The 19,137-nt window shown below is 44.3% G+C and overlaps 1 long non-coding RNA gene across 1 annotated transcript in view; it reads left to right on the top strand.

Annotated features, from left to right (window-relative positions):
- LOC127061116 (uncharacterized) overlaps positions 1–12,064 on the top strand; it is a 90,217-nt gene extending 78,153 nt beyond the window's left edge. Inside the window, exons 2-3 of the long non-coding RNA XR_007780589.1 lie at positions 9,357–9,427; positions 11,946–12,064. This is a non-coding gene — a long non-coding RNA (uncharacterized LOC127061116). The remainder of the gene's footprint in view (positions 1–9,356; positions 9,428–11,945) is intronic.
- Positions 12,065–19,137: the final 7,073 nt, after the last annotated feature.

Below are 19,137 nucleotides of genomic sequence, written 5' to 3'. Positions count from 1 at the left end.
TGGGTCTCACATCTGCCACCCATCCTCATCCCTACAGCCTGTGCTTCCATCCTCATCCCTACAGCCTGTGCTTCCATCCTCATCCCTGCAGCCTGTGCTTCCATCCTCATCCCTACAGCCTGTGCTTCCATCCTCATCCCTACAGCCTGTGCTTCCATCCTCTCCCAGCCTTCTCCACCCCAGGGAATCATTCCCCCCTCCCATTCCTGAAAGGACAGGAAACTGGGGATGCCTCAGCCAAGCACAAAGATGCTTTGCCAGCTTTCTGCCAGGAGCAATGCACCCCAGCCAGTTTTGCCTGTTGCAGGGTCACTTGTGCTGCTCCAAAAGCATTGAGAGGCCACAGAAAATCAGAAACTCAGGCCTTCTGTGGCTGTGGGACAGCAGGAATTCAGGAGGTTGTATTAAATTTGCTGTACCTTGGGTGCTCTGTGGCATCCAGTGAAGTGCCCAGAAAAATCATACCCAGGCACAGGAGCTCCAGCCCACCTCCCCTGGTCTGCACTGCCTCCCAGCACAACAGAAAAGAGCAATTCCCTCCAGGACAGGGTTCAGAATTGCATTTTAATTGAAGCTGCTCTGGCAGCTCTTGGGTTTAGCCACCCTCCTCCAATCCAAGGAGGCAGAAAATCCAGGAGAGCATTCCCTCAGCATGGGCTGCTGAGAACAACCTCTCCCTCTCCCACCCACACTGCCCCAGAGCGTGGTGGAAACCATGCCCCAAACACCTCTGGGAACCATGGAAACCATACCCCAAACACCTCTGGGAACCATGGAAACCATACCCCAAACACCTCTGGGAACCATGGAAACCATACCCCAAACACCTCTGGGAACCATGGAAACCATGCCCCAAACACCTCTGGGAACCATGGAAACCATGCCCCAAACACCTCTGGGAACCAGGCCTTTAACTTCAATATTATTTAACATCACTGCTATCAATGTCACCACAAGATGCCATTCCTTGGGATCCCAAAACACCTCTGGGAACCTCACCTTTAACTCCAACTCTTTAATATTATTTAACATCACCACAAGATGCCATTCCTTTGGATCCCAAAGCCCCTCTGGGAACCACACCTTTAACTTCAATATTACTCTGATATTATTTAACATCACTGCTACCAACGTCCCCTGCCCTGGGTTTCACCAGGTGTGACTGTGGTGAAGATCTCAAGTTCTGTAATTTACCTGCACTAGTGCTCTGGATGGATGGTTCTAGAGCAGAGCATTTCCCACAGAGCTGTGGGATCCCCAGCCCTGCTCTGGACCCTGCACATTGATTTAGGATGGTGCAGGAATCTCAGGCTTTGCCATTTTAGGCAGGGCCACCTCTGCCCAGAGCTCCTGCTGACAACTCCACCATCTGCCCTGGGTTTCACCAGGTGTGACTGTGGTGAACATCTCAAATTCTATCATTTACCTGCACCAGTGCTCTGGATGGATGGTTCTAGACTGTCCCTCACATGGGAGGAGGAACACAAAGCGTTTCATTGTCAGCATCAGATAAAATAAGTATAAAATCCCTATATTCAACACAAAATGAATTCTGTTTTTTGATAAAGCCCTTGCCTTCTGCTCTTCATTTCACTTCTGCCTAACACATCGTTAGGACACCCTTTTAACCCTTTCTCAACACTCAACACAGGGGTGGAAATGCAAATATTTCCAGGCAGGAAGGAGCAGAACTCTGTGTGGGGAGAATTTCCTCCCCAGGCAGCCACGAGCTGCCCTTATCTCCCCAGAGGAATTATTGCCATTTGTGCCCTGCTGCTCCTGAGCTGCAGCTCCAACAAGCAGTGCCATGGAACAGCTTCCTAGAGTGCACAGAGGAGTGATCAGCCCTGCAGCAGATCAATACCATCAATGGCTGGAGCACCAGGGTGAATAAAACCTGATATTGATAACAGCTTAATTGTCTTCCAAGCTGCTCCTGCCAGGGATAAACATTGGATAAGACTGGGAATCTCCAAGCCTTCTTGCACTCAGTTCTGGTTCTTTTATTTTTTTTATGACTAAACTAGAGGTTTAAACTCAGAGCATAACTCAGTTATGCTGAGAGAGACACAAGAAGAAGAAAATAAGATCACAGAATTTAATCTGATGGAGGGTGGCCCTGGCTCTGCAGCAGCAGCAGCAGCAGCTGAGTGTGCCACTGTGCAAGGAGGGGAGGATGAACCCCAGCAGGCTGCTCTGCTTGGCCACCTGCATTCCCCGGGGTGAATAAAACCTGATATTGATAACAGCTTAATTGTCTTCCAAGCTGCTCCTGCCAGGGATAAAAACTGGATAAGACTGGGAACCTCCAAGCCTTCTTGCACTCAGTTCTGGTTCTTTTTTAAACTTTTTTTAAAATTATTAAACTAGAGGTTTAAACTCAGACCATAACTCAGTGATGCTGAGAGAGACTCTCGGCCACCTACATCTCCATGGAGGTGCTCAAGCACCAGGGTGAATAAAACCTGATATTGATAACAGCTTAATTGTCTTCCAAGCTGCTCCTGCCAGGGATAAAACTGGATAAGACTGGGAATCTCAAAGCCTTCTTACACTCAGTTCTGGTTCTTTTATTTTTTTTTTATGACTAAACTAGAGGTTTAAACTCAGAGCATAACCCAGTTATGCTGAGAGAGACACGGCAGCCTGCTCTGCTTGGCCACCTACATTCCCACTGAGGTTTTTCAGCTCCAACCAGAATTTTCTAACCAAGGGGCCAAGTTCTGACCTCCACAGAGCTCAGTCTGTACCTGGGGGACGGGAGATTGTTCAGTGTTATCCAACAATTCCTGTGGGTGTAGGGAACACCTCCTTCCCCCCACAGCTGCACTCAACTGCTCTGAGGTGAAATTGAACCCTGCTGAATGACCAAACCACAAAAAAAATACAAACAGAATAGTGACAGACACTCCCTTTGCCACAGGATATAGAAATTGGCATTTTCTTCTCTCAGATTCGCCCTGCATTACAGAAAGCCTCTTAAAAAAATGGGCTTGGAATATTAGTACCCAACATTTTCACAGTAAAAATAGTAAAATCTCATTGAGACTTGGGCTCCTGAGTGTTTTCCAACAGCCTGAAACGTTTCTGGTAGCAGTGTGTGACAGAGAGGGGCAGGCTATAAACGAGTTACACGGAGTAAAAATGATTATTTTCATGTTGAACATGATTTTCCTCATTTAAATGATCATTGGATTCAAGGTGACTCAGTCGTGGGCTGAACCCAGGGTGGCTCAGGAGTGAAATTGAATCACAGACAGATCTCCTGAGAAACTGAACACAATCTGATGGTGATCAGATGGAGGCAGTCCCGCAGACACACACTGGAATATCAGATTTATATCCAGATGTGCCTGCAGTTACCCACAGACACTGGAATATCAGATTTATATCCAGATGTGCCTGCTGTTACCCACACACACACACTGGGATATCCGATTTATATCCAGATGTGCCTGCTGTTACCCACACACACTGGAATATCAGATTTATATCCAGATGTGCCTGCAGTTACCCACAGACACTGGAATATCAGATTTATATCCAGATGTGCCTGCTGTTACCCACAGACACTGGAATATCAGATTTATATCCAGATGTGCCTGCTGTTACCCACAGACACACACTGGAATATCAGATTTATATCCAGATGTGCCTGCTGTTACCCACAGACACTGGAATATCAGATTTATATCCAGATGTGCCTGCAGTTACCCACAGACACTGGAATATCAGATTTCTATCCAGATGTGCCTGCTGTTACCCCCACACACACACTGGGATATCAGATTTATATCCAGATGTGCCTGCTGTTACCCACACCCTCACATTCACCCCATTGCTCCCTTCAGGTTTCCCATTCCCTGATGAACTCTGGGAAGGAAATTTCCAGAGGGAACCCTGGTGATTACATCCCAACTTCCACTGATTTCCAGAACTTTCACCTTTTCCCTGCATGGAAATTAACTAGCTAACAGTTGCCAAAGCCAAAAAAGTTTGCCTGGGTAGATGCCCAGTAAATTATGTCAATATTAGTTAAGAAGCTTCATTTAAAACTGCAAAATTTGTATCAGTAGCATGCCTCCCATATTGCCATATTTCCTAAATAAGAAATAAGGCCAATTAAAATTCTGCTCCATTTCAAAGGAAGAAAAGCACCTCATTACGATTCAGTTTTCCTAATCTCCGAGTAAACTATTATAAAATGCAAATATTTACCCATTTATGCATAAAGCAATCACCGTTTTTCTTTTCTAAACAAATAGGTGTGGGAGCCAGCTGCAGCAACAATCCCTGGTGAGAACCAGCTCTGACCACAGCAGAGAAAGGGCCAGGAGCAGCACAGAGCTGCAGCTCTGCTGCTGAGAAATTAAATCCAGTTCCTGCAGTGCATTTATTGCACAAATACTGGTCAGGGTTGGAGGGCTGGAGCAGCACAGACCTGCAGCTCTGCTGATGAGAAATTAAATCCAATTCCTGCAGTGCATTTATTGCACAAATACTGGTCAGAGATGGAAGTCTTTCACCACAGATTTTTTTTAATTTTTTTTTTTTAATTTCCAGCCTAAAGCTTGTGCTTTAAATAAGTAACTCTGGGGTGGACTCTGGCTGACATGGGAAAAAACTGTCTCATTTTCCCAGTTTTTGGTCAGACACATGGGAAATTACCAGTGTTTCCTCAGGGACTTGCTGAGGTTTTTTTTTTCCCTTAACATTCATTTCTATTATGAAAAAAAAAGTTTTGTCTCCAATTATGTTACTTACAATGTAAAAAAAGGCATTTATAAAAGTAAAAAATGGGAATTTCTAACAAAGGCAGGAATAAAGCAGCATGCATTTCTCTATAATTAAAATTTCTGCCCTCATCACAGAAGTCACCAACTTTATACAAATCTCATCAGAACACTCACCTTGTTTGCAGCTAGCTGGGAGACAGAAACCATCTGCAGCAAAGTCACTTTTGAAAGCATCCTTTGAAAGAAACCCTATTGTTCCTTTTTCCCTGTTTCACCAGGGATATTGTGGTGAAACAGAAAAAAGTGTTGTAATGGTTTCTAGCAATACCTGCCAGAGGGAGAATTGAAAACTCAGATGTATTTTAACAATTCTGTACAAGGTTTTAGGCTGCTCCACCAATTCTCTGTTTCCAGTGCAGCACCAGCACATTATGCACATGGAAAATAAAAAATGGAGAGGGGTAAATGTGAGCTCTTTAAAATGCACTGATGATTTTTACCAGAGCCTTTCTATCATAAGCAGCTCAACTCTGACAATGTTTTTTCTCTTTATACTATTGACAGGTCTGTGATTTTAAGTTCTGCCTGATACATGCATGGCATACTCACAGAACATAAGAGATATAAAAACCCCTACTAAAAATGACCTTAAGATATCAGACATGAGGATTATTGAGTTATACTCGTATTTCAACCATCTTTAATAAATTCAGCCACTTTCCCCTTCCCCTGCCCCCCCCAAAAAAAGCACAGTAACACTTTTAGATCAAATTTTCCTCAGGACTGCACATGACTGAAACATAGAAATGAAATAGGCTGAAAAATGTGGCATTTTCTGGTTCACCTCCTGTGCATTTGAAATTTTCCATCCAGCACAAGTGCAGAATTAACACTGGCACACAGGAACCATTTCAGTTCACGTGGGTGCTGGGAGCACTGAGGGAACAGAGTCACTCCTCACCAGAACCCCCCAGGGGAGAAGTCAGCAACAAAGAGTTAATTTGCCATGAACCTGCAATTCCAGCCAGATGACCTTCCTGGCTCCATCCTCCAGCAACACAAAGTGGCTTCTTCCTGCTGATTTTCGCAAGTTTTTTGGGTTCCTGACTTCTTCCATCAGCAGGCAGCTGTCTGTCCAGCTGCAGCTCTCTGAACACCATTAGCCTGAATTAAGCAGCACAGTCTCCGAGCTGCTCTCAAATTGAATCCTGCCACAAATGTCATGGAGTGTTCTGGTTCCTACCACGAATGTCATGGAGTGTTCTGGTTTCTCCCACCTCACACCAGCCCCTTCTTGACTCCTCTTTTCTGCTCTGCATTATCTTCATGATTTATTCCTTTGCTGTGCTGCCCTGTTCCCCCTGGGCTGTCCCACCTACAGGAGCTCAGACCCTCCCTCCCAGGTGATTCCCTCCCTCCCAGGTGATTGATTTCCCCCCTCCCAGGTGATTTCCTCCCTCCCAGGTGATTTCCTCCCTCCCAGGTGATTGATTCCCCCCTCCCAGGTGATTTCCTCCCTCCCAGGTGATTTCCCCCCTCCCAGGTGATTTCCTCCCTCCCAGGTGATTGATTTCCCCCCTCCCAGGTGATTTCCTCTCAGCAGAGTTTCAGCACCTGCCTGCAAAGGCTCACCCTGAATACAAACACCAGGTGATTTCTCTGCCTCCACCTCTGTGCAAGGAGCTTCTGGAAGGATCTGTATGTGACAGTGCCCACAGGGGTGCCAGGGTGAGGGAAGAGATGAGAGAGGTGACTCCATGTTCAGAAGGCTGATTTATTATTTTATGATCTATATTATATTAAAACTATACTAAAAGAACAGAAGGAAGGATTTCAGCAGAAGGCTGGCTAAGGATAGAAAAGGAATGAATAACAAAGGTTTGTGTCTGGACAGCTGGGCTGGGATTGGCCATTGATCAGAAACAACCACAGAGACCAATCCCAGCCCCACCTGTGCATCCCACAGCAGCAGGTAAGAATTGTTTGCAGTTTGTTCCTGAGGCCTCTCAGCTCCTCAGGAGGGAAAAATCCCAAGGAAAGGATTTTCCATAAAACATGTGGGTGAAAGGGGTCAGTCCCTTCTGCTGAGTAATGAGCAATGGATGACAAGAAATGGTCTCAGGTTCTGCCAGGGGCAGCTTAGGTTGGATTTTAAGGAAAATTTCTTCACAGCAAAGGGTTCTCAGCAATGGGCTGGGAAGCTGTTGGAGCACCATTTCAGGAGATATTGAGACATTTAGATGTGGCACTTGTGGCAGGGTCAGGGAAGCTGTTGGAGCACCATTTCAGGAGATATTCAGACATTTAGATGTGGCACTTGGGGCAGGGTTTAGTGGGGGCCTGGCAGTGCTGGGCTGGCAGCTGGACTCAGTGATGCCAAAGGTCCAACCCCAATGATTCCGGGGTTCCCCAAAGCAATTGCACTCCAGTGGGGTGGTGGTGATCCTCATCTGCCTGAGCCTTGCTGGCAGGGCAGCAGCCCTCTGTGCCTCATCTGGGAATAGAATTGCTCTGTGCATTTAGAGATTGATCAGCTCCTCCTGGAGTCAGGGAAAAACCTCCCAGTGGTTCCAGGCTTTGGGCACTGTCAGAGAATTCTCTTTCATTCTGAGCCACAGATAAATAGCCCTAACAGCACTGAGCAGGCAAGGCTGGTCCTGCTTGGAGCATGAATTTGCTGGGGAAGAGAAATGAAAGTGGATGGGAGAGGTGCTGTAATCTAAAGGATAAACCATTGTTTTCTTAACAGCACAGTTATCTCAGCAGACTGCACTTTTATCAGGGAGTAACAAACCATCTTTAAATCTCTGCTCAAAGCTGGCTGCCACTGAAATGCCTGCAATGCTCTGGGCAGGTAGGAAAACATGTTCATTAAGGTCAAGGATCAGAGTCTTCTCTTTGGTAGGGAAATCTCCATCAAGTGAATGTCTCTATTATGATAAAATAAGGAAGTAAACTACAAGGAGGTCATTGACTGTAAGAAGCAATTTTCTAGCTCTTATTGCCTCTGAAAGTCTACAGTGTAATTCACAAACAAAAGCATAAATCAACAGCAACCTTTTCCAGCAGGGTAGCAGAGAATGGGGAGAGATGAAGGCACACAACACAGGATATTAAATTGCCATCACCAATTTTCTATAATCACTCTTTAAAGAAAGCAGAACATCTCTTCCTTACAATTACAAAGATATTTTGCAAAATCCCGAGTATTTTAGGAGTGTTTCAGAGCGTCCAACGCGAGAACTCTTTCTGCTGTGAAAAGTATGAGCAAGCAAACAAACAAATGCAAGGGCTCATGTATATTCCTATCACATGCATGGCTGCTCCCTGCTCTGGCACTTGTTTTATCACAACATTTACAGAGGCTCCTGGGCCAGGAACAAGTGGTTTCAAGGAAAGCATGTAGAGCCTGCCATGCCTCATAAACACAATCCATGTTCTTCCATCCCTCGATAGAATCTGCTCAGCTCCACAATTCTGCAGACTCAGCTGTTGGCAGTATTTATAAATGGGATGGGTTTGTATTTCCCCAGTAAAAATTGTCTGAGTGTGTTGATGTTCCCTCAGTGAGAAGTGCCTCTCACAACCCTCACAGGCATAAATTGTCTGTAATTAAACTGAAGATAACAGCAGAATGGTGACCTCTGAACTTACATTTCAGCTTTGAGAAGTCATTGTCTGGATTTCAGGGGTTTGCAGTGTGCTGGGGCAGAGTGAGGGCAGCAGGGGTGCAAGCTGCTGGTGCAGGAGCCTTCCCTTCTGCCAGAGCCCTCACAAGTGCCCCAGCCCCTGGGTCAGGTGTGCTTTTATTTTACAGGGGTGCCCACAGTGGCTGCTGGGCTGGAATTCAGAATGAGGGTGGGCATGGAGAGCCTGGGGTGATTGCCAAAAGAGGAAAACATTTCTGCCCGTTTATGAGCCTGTGCTGGTTTGGGGGAGCTCCCTGGGTAATTAAGGCATCTTTTTGTGGATGTACATGTGAATATATAATTAATTAATGAACTGTGCTGTGAAAGTGTCAGAAATAGAAGCTGGCACTTGAGAAGCTACCAGTGAAGGAGAACTTGCAATGGAAAACAGAATGCAGAATGTCAGTGGATTCAGTAGCAGAATCACAGAAAAACATCTACTCCCATATCTCGAAATTCAACTGTACTTCCTCTTTGAATTAATTTTATGATTTATAATATATTAAAACTAGACTAAGAGAACAGAAGGAAGGATTTCAGCAGAAGGCTGGCTGAGGATAGAAAAGGAATGAATAACAAAGGTTTGTGTCTGGCCAGCTGGGCTGGGATTGGCCATTGATCAGAAACAACCACAGAGACCAATCCCAGCCCCACCTGTGCATCCCACAGCAGCAGGTAAGAATTGTTTGCAGTTTGTTCCTGAGGCCTCTCAGCTCCTCAGGAGGGAAAATCCCAAGGAAAGGATTTTTCATGGAACACATCAGTGACACTCATCCCTTGGGATCTGTGGTGTTCTCCCTCTGTGCCAGCCCTGCTCCCTCTCTGTGTGGCCTCTGAAAGTTTTGCCCATCCCATGCAGCACCCACATCTCCCCCATGCCCCTAAACCATCACCCAAATTACAATTAAATGCAGAATTCCGTGTCCTGCAGGCAGAATGGAGCAGCTTTGCCAGGCTGTGTCCTCACAGCACCTGCAGTCAGAAATGCTCACGCTCACCTGGGTAAGTGAAGAAGGAATAAATAAATGTTTCCTTCACATTCCATGAGTTTTGCTTTCTCCTTCTTGCTGGGCAAACCTTGAGAAGGACTTTGATTTCCTGTAAGAGGCAGACTTGGATGTGTCTGTGGAAGTTCACTTTTGTGAATCTTTGTTTCTCTCTAAGAACCATTTTGAAAAGGAGATGTTTTTTTTCATTTTTAATATAGCTCTTCCAGGAAAACAGTTCAGAATATTTCACCTGTGAAATTAAAGTGCAGGAAATAACTAATATCAGCAAAATACTGTGAGCAGATTTGTTGTTTGACTAGGGCAGAATAGGGAAACAGCAACAAAACCTCAGACAAACCCATTTCTTTGATATTTGTGATGTATTTTTGTAAGGCAGGGGATGTAAACCAGCAACTTGTGGAGTGTGTACAATCATTTTTCTTTTTATCTGAACTAATCTCAAACTCAGCCATCTGTGTAGTGTCTGAGTAAAACCTTCCTAAGTGAAAAGTGATGGTTTTTTCCTTATCACTCACAGGAGGGCCACTGTTCCTTAATTGTCATTTTTGTTATCCAATAGCAAAGACAATCCTCACTGCATGTGCCCTTTAAAGCAGGGTGTAATTGTGGTGATATTGCCATTTTTCATTAGATCTCTAGAGAATATATCTTGCTAGCAAGTCGTTGATATTGAACTTTTCTGCCAACTTTTAAGACAAGAAGTTTCTGCTAAATAATTCTTGAGTGCCTCATCCCTCTGCTTCTCCCTCTGCGTATGGAAAAGAACCCAACCTTTAAAGTGTGCCACCCAAACGTGTCTTTTTTCCTTTCCTGTGGGCAGAGCATGGAAAAAATAAATTCTCCTTGAGTAGTCTATTGAAACCAGAATTGGGCTCAAAGCCTTCCGAGGAGCTCTTTTGCAATCTGTGTCTCCAGCAATTTTAGCAATTCCCCCGTGGGCGGCATTCTCTCCGCCTCATTTTGGCCTTGTCTCCTGAAACAATCTGTCTAGACTTCCAGGGCAGTGGAGTGAGAGAGGCTTCCCTGGAGGATGCAGCACGTGGTGCCCCAGCCAGGGCTTTGCTGAGAATTCCTCCTGTCCAATAGAGCACCTTTTAATGCTCAGTTTGGGACCCCCAGTGCCACAGTTCCCTCCTGGAACACAATCCCTGTCCAATAGAGCACCTTTTAATGCTCAGCTTGGGACCCCCAGTCTGGCCAACCATGTCCATACACCTTAATGCCTTGGAAACCCATGCCAATCCCTGTCCAATAGAGCACCTTTAATGCTCAGTTTGGAACCACCGTGCAACCCCTGCCACAGTTCCCCCTGGAAACCAACCCTGTCCAATAGAGCACCTTTTAATGCTCACTTGGGACCCCATGCCACAGTCCCTCTGGAACCATCCTGTCCAATAGAGCACCTTTTAATGCTCAGTTTGGAACCCCCAGTGCCACAGTTCCCTCTGGAAAACACAATCCCTGTCCAATAGAGCACCTTTTAATGCTCAGTTTGGAACCCTGAATGCCACAGTTCCCTCTCTGGAACACAATCCCTGTCCAATAGAGCACCTTTTAATGCTCAGTTTGGGACCCCCAGTGCCACAGTTCCCTTCTGGAAAACACAATCCCTGTCCAATAGAGCACCTTTTAATGCTCAGCTTGGAACCCTGAATGCCACAGTTCCCTCCTGGAACACAATCCCTGTTTAACAGAGCACTTTTTAATGCTCAGCTTAGGTGAAATTTATTTGTACTTAACCCTTTCCAGCCAGGAAGCAGATATTGGTATCAAATTCAATGAGCTGGCTTTGTCCCACAAACCAGTGGCAACACATTAATGACAGCAATTCTGTGTCTCTGCTCCTTTTACTCCTTTAGAAATCTATTATCATAAACCCCTTTTTGTTTTATTTTTCAATCAGCCGTCATCAGACATTTTATATTTTAAATTTCTTCCCATAAGCAGGCCATTATTCCAAAATGATCCTTTCTGCAGATGAGAGCTGCACTAAAATTCCCCCTGATTATTACTTTTGACATCAGTACTTTATTGAATTAGCTGTTTCCAATTTAATTATACTTGCTTCATTGTCTGGGTCACCTTTTAAACACATTCATATCAGTATGAAATTGCTGTTATTACTGCACTGGACTGTGATGGCTCTATGCTCACAGAGAGAATTTCTCTTTTGTTCACATTTGGAGAAGTTGAGTTCTCAGTCATTTATTACAATGGTTTGTAAATGTATTATTTCTGCTAGCAAAAGGGGATATCAATAATATTTGCTTGTTCAGTTTTTAAAAAACAGGTGTGAAGCAGTTTTATTGAGGAACCCTTGGTTTAATTGCTGTTCATTCCAGAAAGTGAAAAGGTAAAGTCATAACTTTAATTATTTTTATTTCTGAGATGTACAAAATGTGTCAGGGCCTCACAGAGTCAAGCAAAGGCATTTGTCCTTGGCTAGCTTTTATTTGTAATGTCTTGTGTAACAGATTTTTTCAGCTTGATCTTTCTGGTTTCTGAATTAGGTGAAAGCCAGCACTTTCTTGACTCCTGCACTCCAAAAACTGATATTGTGTGTTGTCCTGTCCTGCTGTACAAGGGGGAGCCAGGGAGGATTCTTCATCAGACATTTCTCAGGTAAAAATAAGGGAAAATTCCTTTTATTTACATATCTGAGAATATTATTGTATCTGAGATATAACAGAATAAATAAGTAAATAATCTGGTTTATGTTGGATTCCCTCATGGGGAGTTTGCTTGGATGAACCCTCTAATTTCAGTGGTGAAAATATTTAATGGGAGCCTAGCCCTGCCTGGATGCCCAGTGTCCTCAGGCTTGGGAGAGATTTGGTGAATGAGCCCCTGCAACTTTGATTTAGTGTCTTCAGGTGGTAAATTAACCACAGTTGGATTCCCTGTTGCTCAGTGGGAGCAATAAAAGCAGAGGGGGATTAAAAGCAGGGCTGATTTCCTCCACGGGAGGTTCCAGTTCACAGAGGTTTGCACTGAAACTGGGAGGGAAAGGTTCAGTTCTGCCTCCTGCTAAAAGCTTACTCTGTGATGCTGTCTGTCATTTTTTCCTCCAATAAGTCTGTCCCTTTTATGTGTGGGAAAGGAAAAACCACAGGGCCTGCTCTATGAAGAAATGGGAGTAGGAGAGGGTAAGAATGTTGTTGTTCAGTTATATCTAGATACACACAGGCATGTGAGGGTGTTAGCACCCAAACCACTGAGCTTCACACTTTGACAAAGTGTCCATCTGCCTCCCACTGCTTTCAGCCAGATCCTCTCATTTATTAAATAAGCAGAGGTGGAAGCAATTGCAGTGCTAGCTCCAGCTGGAAATGTTAACCTGATTGCAGGTTTTCCATACAGCATTATGGCTCCAGGTATTGAGGGAGATTAAAATATGTGTGTACCCACTGGGTATCACAGAAAACAGAAATTAAACACAGATCCAAAGATCTGGGAGTCCCAAAGGCACAGATCAATAACAAATTAATAGCATAGTTCAAAAGCATGCACAGGAATAGTTCTTCAGCTGATCTCAGAGAGCAGATCAAGGGTTTCAAGTGGAAAGCAAGAGGAAAAGGGGCTCAGACACCCCAGCTGTGTTTGAGACTGCACTACACACATTTTAATAAAATAAATGCATTGGGTGTTCAGTGTGATAGAACAGGGATTAAATGGTACATGTTTCACATGGGTAAAAGGCTTTCAAAATGTGCCAGCATTTCTTAAAGGTCTGGTGGCTTTGGATGGAGGAGGGAGACAACAGTTCAGCAGTCTCGAGTTGAGATTTATTTCTCCATTTAATTTCTTTGTTAATTAGTTCATTTCACTAACTAGCCATTCATGTGATGGATGATTCTTTAAGCAAAAGCCACAACAGGCATGCAGGCTTGGAAATAGTTTTTAAGAAGACCTGCCAATATTGCAGTTAGAGGTTTCAGGGATTAGTGATCAGCTGATTAATATGTGCATTGTGTTCAAAGGGACAGCAGCCTGTGGTGGTGAGATGTCAGGAGCTCACTGCTAGCACTTGGCTTTGCAAGCTGCAGCACTGCCTGAAAGGCACCCACCTTAGCATGCTGCCAATAAATAGGAATGAGGCTTGATGTATTATATTAAATAATCCATCAGTCACAAAGCAGTCGATAGTCAAGGGAAGCAGAGGAGACTGGAACTGATTCTAAGAGAGTACAGAACAGTGCCCAGAATTACTGTACAAAAAGCCAAATAAGTTACTTTCACCTTTCTCTCCATGCCCAGAAGTGCTTTAAAACCCCTGTGGCTTTGATTTTTTCCTCTTGTTAGTTCAGGAACACATAATCACAAAAAATTATTCCATGCAGGTGCTTTTATTGAAGAGCTCCGGGTGTCAGGGGTACAACCCCAAACCTGACTCCAACATAGGTTCAGGATAAACATACTTTTATATTCTACCCTTATATAACTTTAATGTTAATTATTAAACTTGTACTGTTCAATTGTATACACAGATTTCAGCCAAGCCTTGCCTCCTTAGACTAGGAACACACAGTTTCTTATGATTATACAATAATTATTCTTCTTATGATGACACAATAATTATTTTTAATCACTAAACAATCATCCCACCTGACAATTATATCATTTATCATACCACTTACAGGTGCCACGCAAAGCTGAACATTTCAGAGTCTCTCCTGACGTTTTTGCAGGGCCCCCCTCTCCCTCTGAGCTTCCCAAAGGGGATCTCTTGCTGTGGGACCAGGTCCTGATGTCTCCCCCACCACCTGACACCAAAACCCTCCGGTGTAAAGCCAGCACAGCTGCTCTGTGGGCAGTTCCAGACCTGACACAACCTGGGGTTATGAGATGTTCCTTTTTGAGGTAGCTCACACTGAGCTGTTTTACCCAGGTAAATGAACACAGGCCCTGAGAAGCCCCAGGTTCACTGTTGGAGGGAGATTTTCTGCTCATCCTGTGCTGCAGAAACGTGAGAGAAGAGAATATTGCCCCCGTGCAGTCTCAGTTCTGGGGTGTTTGCAGCCTCTGGAACCCCATGGCATCGTTCTGCTCTGCCTCTCACAGGCTTGGAGTGGAAGGAGAATTTTAACATTACTCTTTTTAAACAAATTATATCCCTGTCCTTGCTGGAATGAAAATTCAGGCCCTCTCCCAAAGTACTAAAGAAGGTGGGGCACTGAGATTAAAGTCTTTTTTCTCTGTCTTGGAAAGAGAAAATAAGATAAACAGTAAGATAAACAGTTTATCCTCTCTGTTTGCATAGTCCCTCATTCTCAGCAAAGGCAATAAAATCATAAAAGCTTAAAAATGGAGGCCAGCTCTTTAAATTTATCCTCCTCTAGTGGCTCCTTACTTCTAATTTCCGTGTTTTGAACTTGCTTAATTAAATCCTGGGCAGGTTGTGTTATTGCACGTGGCCACCATGGGTTGTTAGCTGAATGATTCTGTAATTTATACATCCAGGGCTGTTCAGGGACGTGGAGGGAAAGGGAACCAAGTGTGGCTGCACAGCTTTTGTCTGCATGCAAACACCAGAATACCCAGCCAGAACAATAATAGAAAATAATTAATGCCAGAGTCAGGAATGGCCTGGCCTTTAAAGGTTTTGTGTACAAGCTGATGGAATTTGGGTCTGTATAAATCACTGCTTTGGCAGGTTTGCCATATTTATACATGCACATATATATGTGGATCTGTTCTTTAAATTGGGTGCTCTTATTTCCCCAACCAACATAAAAATCAAGGACTTTTTTGCCACTTTAACAACATTTTTTTTTTCACGCCATCTTCCCAAGCCCAGACCAAAATGAAATTGCAGATTAAAGCACAAATTATGAATTTCACACCTAATTTTTCCATTCTGATTCTGCCCCAGAACACACATCTTGGTGCTTGCTAAAAGAGGGCTGTGGCTTGAGCCCTAAATAGCCTCCAAAAAGTCCAAATAACTTTAAAGAACATGTTCTTCAGAGTTCCAAATTAAAACCAGGAGCTCTGTGTGCTGCCCTCGGAAATGTTCCCTGCAGCTCTCTGCAGAAATATCTAAAATGAAGCTGCTGAGAGCACAACAACTCTAAAAAAGCTGTTGCAGCCAAATAGCAGCATGCAGAATTAGGTTAATATGGATAAGGACATTAAAAAAGCCACGAGTTAATGTATATTTCTGAGTATTAAAAACTTGGCTGCCTTAGTATAAAGTAGCTGCACTAGAAGAAAAATGGGTTTTAAAATTGCAGTTTAAAAATGTGTTTTAAATTGCTCTGTCTCCAGCAAAAATCTTGCTCTTTATTGAGATGGCTTCCAAATAACAGCAGAGTGGTTGGTTTTGACATCCAGAAGTCAGACAAGACCTCTGGAATATCAAACTCCTTCCAGGTGTGCTGCTCCAGCTGTGCATGTGACACCCAGTCCTTCCCAAATCCAGGTGACACACCTGTGTGACAGCCCTGCCCTCTGGAATATCAAACTCCTCCAGGTGGCTGTGGAACCCCCTGTGGTCACCATAGATGTCAATGTTTTATTGGCCCATAAATGCATAAAAATCTTCTTTTCAGCTTTCATCTACTTTTCCCTTAAATGTCAAAATTAAGTGCTGAATAAATTGCAATATCTAATGAGTGCCTTGGCTATTTGCAAAGTTATTTTCCAATGGATTAACTAAAACAATATAATTTAAAATGTGATCTAGCTGTTGATTTAATGATAAGATTTCATCTCCCTTTGAAAAACAAGCAGTTTATGATTTAATGCAATTATCATACCTGTTTGCCTGCAAGTATTTAATTCCAAATTAATCTCTGCACCTGATGGCTATTATTTTCCCCGTTGTTTCAGAAAGACATGAACCATTGTATTTTATTGAATTTTTTTTGTTATTCCATCTGGCTTTCAAGCTCCCTGAAGCACTAATGAAGGTCAGGGAGCTGCAGAGTGAAATGCAATCCCCTCACCTGGAGTGCAGGACCTGCTAGTGCAATAACAGCAGAAAATATCACTTTCTTTCTGGAGAATATTGGATTGCTTCGCAGCTCAAGATCAGAACAAGGGTGGTGAAAAATAGAAATGCCTCTTGGAGTGAGTTCTGCTGCTTGAGATTCCAGGGGCTGAAGCTTATTGTTATTTCACTCAGGAGGAGCAAAACCATCGTGGCAATCGAGAGAAAATAAAAAAGCAGAAATAAAAATAGTAAAACAGTAAAAAATTAAAAAAAAATATAAATCTCTAAAGGCATGGATTTATCAGGTGCCCTTGAGAACAGCAGACCTTGCTTGGAGCCTGCCTGTCTCCCAGCTGCTGCTCCTGGCTTTTCCCTGGGTTTAGCCCCAGCTGCTTTTCCCTCTGGTTCTGGCCGGGTGCTCAGGTGCCTCTGCAGCTTTGCCTTCTCCAGGGTTCGCCCCTGTTCCTCTCGTGCTCCATCTCCTGCTGGGTGAGGAGCTTTCAGAAGGGCCTCCCGCAGGTGCTGAATAATTTAGCTGGAAAACGAAAGCTGCTGAATGCCACAATCAGCTCTGAGCACAGAGAAGAGCTGCTGATCAGAATGACCTTTTCAGAGAAGGACTTTTGGGGAAGGTTCTCTCCCTGCCTGCAGCTCGTTAGAGGTTTCATTATCCCTTCAAAATTAATAATAAACATTAAGATTATCTCCTTGCTGCAGTAATAATAAGGGTTTCTAAAGACTGATAATCTTGTTAACAACAAGAGCAATGAAAGAATGAGCACTTGCTCATCAAATAAAGAAGTATTTAAAAATAGTTGGGACACCAGCACAGCTAAAGTTTTTCTGAGCTCAATCTTCTCAGGATTTGGCACCTCAGGTTGATGAAACTGTAGGAAACTCAGCATTTCTCTTGAGGCTCTGTGTTTTAGGAGTGTTAAAATACTCCACAGCAAAAATTCACTGTGAGTTAAAGACGCAGTGTCTCTGTTTTCTAATTAATAATGGTTTTGATGTTCAGGAGGAGGGGGTAAATGGTGTCTCAAAGTACAGTTTATGAGGTGCAACGTGGCAAATTTATTGTTGTGTTTTGAAAATTTGGGCCAGATATGACTTGAAACCAACCTTCATTTAAAAAAATTAAATACTCGGGAGGGCAAAGTCCACAACCTGGAATGATTTCTTCTGTTATTTCAGTTTGGAAAGCAGGGGTGCCACCCACCTGTTTTTAGTTACATGTTCATAAATGTACCTCATAATTACATCTTCATAAATGTTCCTGATGTATTCTTGGGTTTTTTGGGTTTTTTTTTTAATAATTGACTTTTTTCATGTTTAGAAAGCAGGCTTAGAGTTCCTTCAGAGCAGTGCATGACAGCAATGCTCATTTTAAAACCACTACTTTTGACTCAGTTTTGTATAAATCTTGCTGCTCTGTGCTTCTCTTAGGGATAAAACAGAAATTAATCTGGAGGAGAAGCTATTCATCGGGAACCTGTCACCTCCATAGGATCTCATGGATTTTAAAGAGGTATTTTCAGCTACATTATAAAACAAATAATACCCTTCTTCTGAAGGAGGGCAGAGGAAAAAAATGTTCTTTAAATAGTGCTGTGTTGTCATGAAATATGTGCTTACTCTCAGGCAAATCCTCTCCCTTTTAATAACACCCCTGGCTTTATAAAATGCTGCCCACGTGGAATTTCTCAGCAGGCAGTGCAGCTCCACTGGGCCCTGCTGATGGATGGCACTGCCAGGCCAGAGCCAGTTTGGCTGAACTCACCTGCCAGGCTCCCCTGGAGGAAAAGGATTCTGCTCTGGGGGAGGAAAAGGATTCTGCCCTGGGGGAGGAAAAGGATTCTGCCCCGGGGGAGGAAAAGGATTCTGCCCCGGGGGAGGAAAAGGATTCTGCTCCGGGGGAGGAAAAGGATTCTGCTCCGGGGGAGGAAAAGGATTCTGCTCTGGGGAGGAAAAGGATTCTGCCCTGCTGCCTGTCTTTGTGGAGTGTGGGCAGGGCACCCTGCATCCAGCTCAGCCCTACAGCTGGTGGAGAGGTCAATCCCTGGCTGGAGAGAGCTTTTCTGGGAGATGGAACAGGGGAAATGTCAGTGGTGATCTGCCCTGGGGATGCTTTGGGTCTGGGGTGAGAATCAGACCTGGAGGGGATGGGGGTGAGAATCAGACCTGGGGGGGATGGGGGTGAGAATCAGATCTGGAGGTGATGGGGGTGAGAATCAGACCTGGAGGGGATGGGGGTGAAAATCCAGACCTGGAGGGGATGGGGGTGAGAATCAGACCTGGAGGGGATGGGGGTGAAAATCCAGATCTGGAGGGGATGGGGGTGAGGACATCCTTCTGTCTGTCAGCCTCCCACATGACAAATTCTGGCTTTTCCCAGCACCCTTGGAAAATGAATATCCTTAAGTAGAAAGGGAATGTGCAGTCTCTGCTCTGGGGTAGGATTTGTGGGGCCAGCTGGGACAGGGAGAGCTGCCACTGCCACAGCCCTCTGGTGGCTCTGGGGAGCTGCACCTCTGCCCAGGCTGGGACAGCCCCGTGGGGGCATCAGGAAGGTCTGTGGAGTCACTGGGGACAGGGTTTAGATTAATGTTCAATTAAATCTGGTGTCAGATGTGGCTCAGAGGCTTTGCAGTGCCCTGGGAGCCAGTGCCAGCACTGCTGTGTCCCTTTCCTGAAATCAGGGTTTGTCTTTCCTCAGAGAGATGCAGAGCCTGGATGTGGCTGACCTTCCTGTGGCAGCATCTGAGCAA

Source organism: Serinus canaria (genome assembly GCF_022539315.1).
Source record: "Serinus canaria isolate serCan28SL12 chromosome 7 unlocalized genomic scaffold, serCan2020 HiC_scaffold_29, whole genome shotgun sequence".
NCBI classification, from domain to species: domain Eukaryota; kingdom Metazoa; phylum Chordata; class Aves; order Passeriformes; family Fringillidae; genus Serinus; species Serinus canaria.
Note: the sequence above shows the minus strand (reverse complement) of the source record. Positions and strands in the feature narration are given on the sequence as shown.